Source organism: Anabrus simplex, chromosome 6 (genome assembly GCF_040414725.1).
Source record: "Anabrus simplex isolate iqAnaSimp1 chromosome 6, ASM4041472v1, whole genome shotgun sequence".
In the NCBI taxonomy this organism is placed as follows: Eukaryota; Metazoa; Arthropoda; class Insecta; order Orthoptera; family Tettigoniidae; genus Anabrus; species Anabrus simplex.
The window spans coordinates 161,180,834-161,187,681 of NC_090270.1; the positions used below are offsets into that span (position 1 = coordinate 161,180,834).

General features: G+C 35.0%; 1 pseudogene; it reads right to left on the minus strand.

Moving 5' to 3' along the window:
* Nucleotides 1-1,580: 1,580 nt before the first annotated feature.
* LOC136876569 (5S ribosomal RNA) lies at nt 1,581-1,699 on the minus strand (annotated as a pseudogene).
* Between the last annotated feature and the right edge of the window lie 5,149 nt (nt 1,700-6,848).

The window sequence follows — 6,848 nt, forward strand, 5'->3', positions numbered from 1 at the left end:
TATTTATTTTTATAGATAACTACAACCATACCTTCATAAGGTACTGGGAAAGGATCCCTGTACTCCTCTTCTCGAACTGTAAAATAAATGGACACATTTAAAAACATTAGAAATAGCTACACAGGATAGTTTTTCATAAGTTTTTATTACTAAATGCAAAACAGAGAGAGAAATTATAAATTGAAACCAATTATTTTCTGATAATAACATTATTCTGTAGTGATACATTGCTGAGCAAATTTTTATTTTGGTGCTCCTTGTGAGAAAATACAGGATTAGATGTCACATTTATACAATTTGTTTTACATTGTACCAACACAGATAGGTCTTATGCCAACGATGAGATAGGAAAGGGCTAGGAGTAGGAAGGAAGCAAACGTGGCCTTAATTAAGGTACAGCCTTGCCCCAGCATTTGCCTGGTATGAAAATGGGAAACCACAGAAAGCCATCTAGAGGGCTGTCGACAGTGGAATTTGAACCAACCATCTCCCGAATGTAAGCTCACAGCTACGCGACCCTAACTGCACAATCAACACACTCAGTGATTAGCGGTCACTATTAACACAGAAAAGATACGTAAATAATTAATCCTGGATAATGCCAATGAATTGTGAGGCTGATCTTAACAGCATAGAAAGACAGAGTTTAAGTTATATTATGAACTTCCTTACAAGTCATGTTTTCATGTTTTGCTAGTAATTTAGTGTTGTTGGAAACTGTATATTTTAGTTTACATGCTTTCTTACAGTGCAAAAAATGAGGGGGACAGAAAAGAATACATGTGATTAAAGAATGAAGTAGACAGAAAGTGCAGGACAACTAAGCAAGAATGGCTGAAAGAGAAGTGCAAGGATGTTGAAGGTTGTATGTTCCTATGAAAGGTAGATGCTGCATACAAGAAAATCAAGGAAACCTTTGGAGAAAGGAAAACTCACTCACTCTCTTGGTGCTACAGCCCATGAAGGACCCTGGCTTTTCCAATAACACTTGCATTTTCCTTTTGTTCCAGAGCTCTCCTTCTCCAGCTCTGGATCCCTAACAACTCCAAATCTCTCAAGACATTGTCCATCCATCTTGTCCTTGGTCTCCCCCATCTTCGTTGGCCACTAGGATGCTGGTCAAGGATCATCTTTGTTGCTCGGTCCAGGTCCATGTGCCCAAGATACCAAAGTCTCCTCTTTTTGGCCTTTGCGACTATTTTGAGGTGACTTCTTCGTTGGTCCTGATGCAACACTCTCCTTGATCGTGAACTGCACCAAAGATCTTCCTCAAGATCTTTCTCTCTCGCACCCGTAGAAAGTTCTTGTTGTGTTCGTTTAGGGTCCATGTCTCACATGCACACAGCACAAATGGATGGATCATAACTTGGTACATGGTGAGTTTTAATCTTCTGGGCAGCATTGTGGTCTTCAGCAAGTTCTGGAAGGCGAAGTAACACATGTTCCCAGCAGCCACCCTAGCCTTTATCTCTTCACTGACCTGCTAACCTTGTTCTCCTCAGCCATGAAAGGAAAACTAGATGGGCCCCAAGAATTTGATTAGGACATGAAGTCTTAAAGAGGCGGACAAAAGGGAATCGAGCTAATGGCACGTGGTGTTCCCAAGCGATCACCCATCCAAGTACTGACCACGCCCAACGTTGCTTAACTGGAGTGATTGACCGAGAACAGGTGTATTCATCATGGTATGACCGTTGGTAATACCAATTTTCACGTCTGTAATATCTTCAGTTTTGGAGATACCAGTATCATAATAAAAATAATTCAACCCACTTTTTCAGTCATTTAACCCCCTTAGGTGTCTTTTAAGAGAGATTTAAAATACCAATTTTCATGCCTGTAATATGTTAAGTTTTGGAGATTTACTGTATATGTCCTCATTTTAAAAAATTCACCCCCTTTTAACACTTTTAACACTTCAGAAAACAAATTATGTATGTCCGTTTACTTTTACAGGAGATTCCAAATACTAGTTTTCAGGTGTGTAACATGTTACATTTTTGAGATACACTCATTTTAAAATGTCACCCCTTTTGTCACTCCTGTTTACCCCCTCTTAAGCAGATTTTCCTTTATTTTTAAAGGAGATTCCAAATAACAATATTCATGACTGCAACATCTTTAGTTTTTGAGATATAAATAGCCCCATAAAAGGTATTCATCCCCTTTTTCACCCCCCTTAAGAGAAGTTTCCAGAAACAAAAACAATATGTTTCCCTATTTTTAAAGGAGATTCCAAAACCCAATTTTCACGTCTTTAAACTGTTAAGTTTTTGGGATATACATACACTCATTTGAAAAATTCACCCCCGTTTTCACCCCCTTAGTGCCAGAATATCATCGAAAAATCCTCCCTTAGTGAGCCCCTGCAGTACATCGCAATATAAATATATCCTCAAAATCTCATTACTTTATGTCCAGTAGTTTGGGCTCGGCAAAGATAGATCGGTCGGTCGGTCGGTCAGTCAGGACATGTTACAGTATTTTATATATATAGATGATACCCTACTTCTATTTTAAAATAGTATATTAGGGTTAGTATAGCAGTTCCCTACTGATTTGGGTTCAATTTTTTGCATGCAATGATTTTGACAACAGTTTGAGGATCTAAAACATGGTACACTTGATGTCTGGAATATAAATTAGAAGAAAAGTAGGTTAAAATTTAGTCTCATAGGCATGTTTCTTTGCAGTTTCTTGCTTCGCTACTACCTGAATGCTGACAAGGTACCAAATCAACAGGCCTATCAACCTCCTTCCCAATTCTACATCTAACCTAAAAAAAATTCATATTCTAGAAAGGACACCGTAATCATAATGAAACATTTCTCTCTCTCTTATTCCCACCTCCTCATAATACACACATATAAAACAGGTTGTTGAACACAATATCCCACCCCTCTCATATAAAGGAACTTACCATATCCAGGCTCCAATCTGCAAATAAAATAGAATACAAAATTAGAAAAAGTATGTACTGTACTGTCCCTATCACGAGCCAGAGGCTCGTGGGACTTTTTTCACCAATAAATAAAATACATATAAGAAATAGAAAAAGCAAGTGTATAAATATAAAGGAAGCTAAGGAGGAGGATAAGAACATTCAAAGAGTACAATGACAGGTTAACCTTCAACCAATGTGAAAGTATATACCCTTAACAGTCTTTCTATTGCTAGCCATTCTCTTTACTTTTCCTAAAATTCAAGATCAACACATAGTGGGCACTTTGTACAGTCATTTGTAATTCAAATACAGCCAAATCATTTTGGGATCTAAGAGTATGCACTTCAAAGATCTGAAATTGCCATTGAAAATTTTTGAAACAAATTGAAGTTTCAGGGTGGAGTGTCACCCTAATTCAGTTTTTAAAACAGCTAAATATCTGAAATCGCTTTGAAAAAGAAAAAGGAATATTTTCATACTTGTAATAACATACAGTTTTAATGAGAAATATGTGGGCCCTGAAGGTATAGATATTGTCTGCTCACTAGAGAACATATTCATTTACAAAATTACAGCAGATGGATTATTTCCTGTATTATAATTTTAAGGAGACTCCTTCTCAACCCGCTTCACAAATGTATTTTACTGCTACAAGATGCTTTGTTAAGACCAAAAACCAACTGGTTTAACTCACTGAGATCCGTACAATTATTTAGCTTTAAACACACTGTTGAATATGGCTGTTTCTTTACGTTACCAACAAAAGAGGACTGGTGTTTTAGTCAGCTGCCTTTAACTGAAGTCTTAGGCTGTGAAGCACTTTAAACTGTTGACAATTGCAAATGAAGAGAATTCATGTTCAAGTCCAAAGAACAATACCATCTTAAACTCTGTTTGTCTTATTCACAGAATTGCTGCAAGTGCTAAACAGGTTCTCAGATAATTTTAAGCTACTGTCTTCTCCATCATCAAGGAAATAATAATAATAATAATAATAATAATAATAATAATAATAATAATAATAATAATAATAATAATAATAATAATAATAATAATAATAATAATAATAATAATAATAATAATAATATATTAATAATAATAATAATAATAATGATGATGATGATGATGATGATGATGATGATGATGATGATGATGATGATAATAATAATAATAATAATAAACATTAACAATTCACTCTCTCCCACCTCCTCACATGCTTCCCCTTATCAATGCTAACATTATAAAACTACTTCACTATCAATGCTCTTACAAAATTTAGTTAATTTGGAAGTTTTTGAATTACCTTTTGCCACTTATTTCATTTTCATTTCAGTTTTACTTTCATAATATTTGAAAGTGTTTTACCCTAATAATCATATAACCATTTATAACTTTAAACTATTTAACAGACAAGACTAAGACAGTAAAATAATAAATTTATCTACTAGTTTAAACTTGTAAAGCAGAAACCTGAACCTCAACTGTAATGTATAAATTATGGTATTTAATAATCACCGTCAGAACACATGAGAAGATTCATTCACTGTTGTGGCATTCCAGCTTTGAAAGTGTCTATTCATTTATGTATTATATTTTGCAGTGCTCAAAACAGAAATTTAGAAGGGGTAGTATACATTTTCCGAAGTTTGACTTGTGCCATATGGCTGCGGTGCACTAACTTTCGTACATAAGCATGATCAAAAATGTTTTGGTCAGAAACTCATGGCTGCCAATGTAGATTACACAAAATCACACAAATGTTATTTCCATAACTCATAAAGCATTTTCATAAAATAGACTACTTTGTATCAAGTTATATTATGGCCTATGTTGAGCATTGAAACGTTTTTGTTTCCCTCTTTTCAAAAATTAAGAGAAAGGTACCCCAGGTCACTGTTACCTTAAAAGGGCCCTGGTACTCTATGTACTGGTACTGTATTTATTCATGTAGTGAATGCCACCCCATAATGGACACACCTAAAATTTCACCTTATCGTACACATTTTGGAAAAAAATCCCACTTATTTCATTTTCAACAAAAACTGTTTTTAATAAAAAAAATTGGATGGACTGCAGCACACAATAAAACCAGTAAATGAAGATTAGCAGCTGCAGATTCAGTTGACCTGGCCACAAATACCATACATTTTTGCAAAGGATAGCAATTATTTCCACAGCAAGTGTGTAAAAAGTATGGCAGTGTAAGAACTTTTAGTGTTGTGCAGTATTTATTGGCCATGATGAGAAGTCAAGTGTGGAGTAGTCATGTCCAAATTAAAGTTTTCAAACAGCAATGTGTGAAAACTCTAATTGTAGTTGGTACTTTGTAATGCACAGGAAATATATTCAATGGCTAAAAACCCAGTGTAGCTGTAATATTCTAAATACTCTGTTGCGGTGATGAACAGTGCTTTTGCAATAGACAGAAATAAGTCAAGAAGTTGAAGTTACACAGCGAGTTTTATCATAACAGAGCAATTAAATGCTGTAAAGTTATGTTTTACCAATTTATTACATTTCCAATAGACCATCAATACATTGCTTGTAATCAATAATAGGTTGCTCTATCGCTACTGATGCTATCAATTAGTTCACATTCGAGGGAGTGCATGTTTTCAGAGTCTAAATTTTTTGTTACATATTTTTCCTTGTATAAGAGATGCATCAAAGATTTTAGTTATAAAAATTGGGGGAAGAACAGCATACATTACAGTTGTGCATAAAAATAATAAAATATTACTCTATAAAAATTGTTAACATACCTGGCTGCAAACTCTGGCAGAGTAAACAGCTTCACAGGATCTCCTGTAACTGTTAAGAGAAGATAAACATTGTTAAATAATTGCTCTATAAAGACAGATACATTTGTTTAAGGTAATCCATAAAGACTAGCAGGTAGGAAATAAATAAATAAATAAATAAATAAATAAATAAATAAATAAATAAATAAATAAATAAATAAATAAATAAATAAATCAATCAATCAGCTGCAATTAGGACTGTCACCCAGGTGGCAGATCCCCTATCATTTGTTTACCTAGTCATTTCATAAATATTTCAAAGGTCAGAAATTTATCGAACATTATCCTAGATACATTATTAAAATTCCTCGCTTCCTTTTTCTATAAACAAATACAGGGTCTTTTTTCTTGGCTCACTCTGCAGCACCACTCAGAGCACGGCATGGCTGGTGCAATGACACCTTCACGTCCTTACTACGACCATTAAATACCCTCATAACCATATGAAGAGATCAGTAACCCCACAACCTCATTACTGTGATTAACCCAATGAAGATCTTTATTTTTATTAACACAGCGATCCTTGTGAAGTACTTCCGCCCCATCGACACAGTAATGAAAACTGAGAGGACATTTCCCCTTGGTGAAACTTGCAACCTAACTTCTCATTCCCTTTACCATCATACCATTGTCTGCTCTCCATCTCACAACACTGTCTAGGTTCCCTGCAGTCATTCACAATTCTGTAACATATTTATTACTCTAAACAGTATAACATCACATCACCTGTAAAAAGACTTATCTGTGATTCTAGTTCTTTATTCTAATAATTTATGTACTGATGAAAACATAAAGGTCCAATAATACCAGTACTGCCTTGCAGCCCCCTCCCCCCAACTGTTACAGGATCAGATAATCTGCCTTCATCAAAGCAAATCAGTTAGTAATCTCAAAAAACGTGTCTACTATGATCAGAAAGAATGCTTTTCCAGGCTTACAAACAACACATGTCAAGCTGACTGACATGTAATTATCCGCTTTTTATCACCCTTCCCTTTGTACAATGGGGCTCCTACTGGAACTCTCCACTCATTTGGTATCACTCTTTCATGCAAACAGTAATCAAATAAGTATTTCAGCGATGGCACTATTTCCCAACCCAT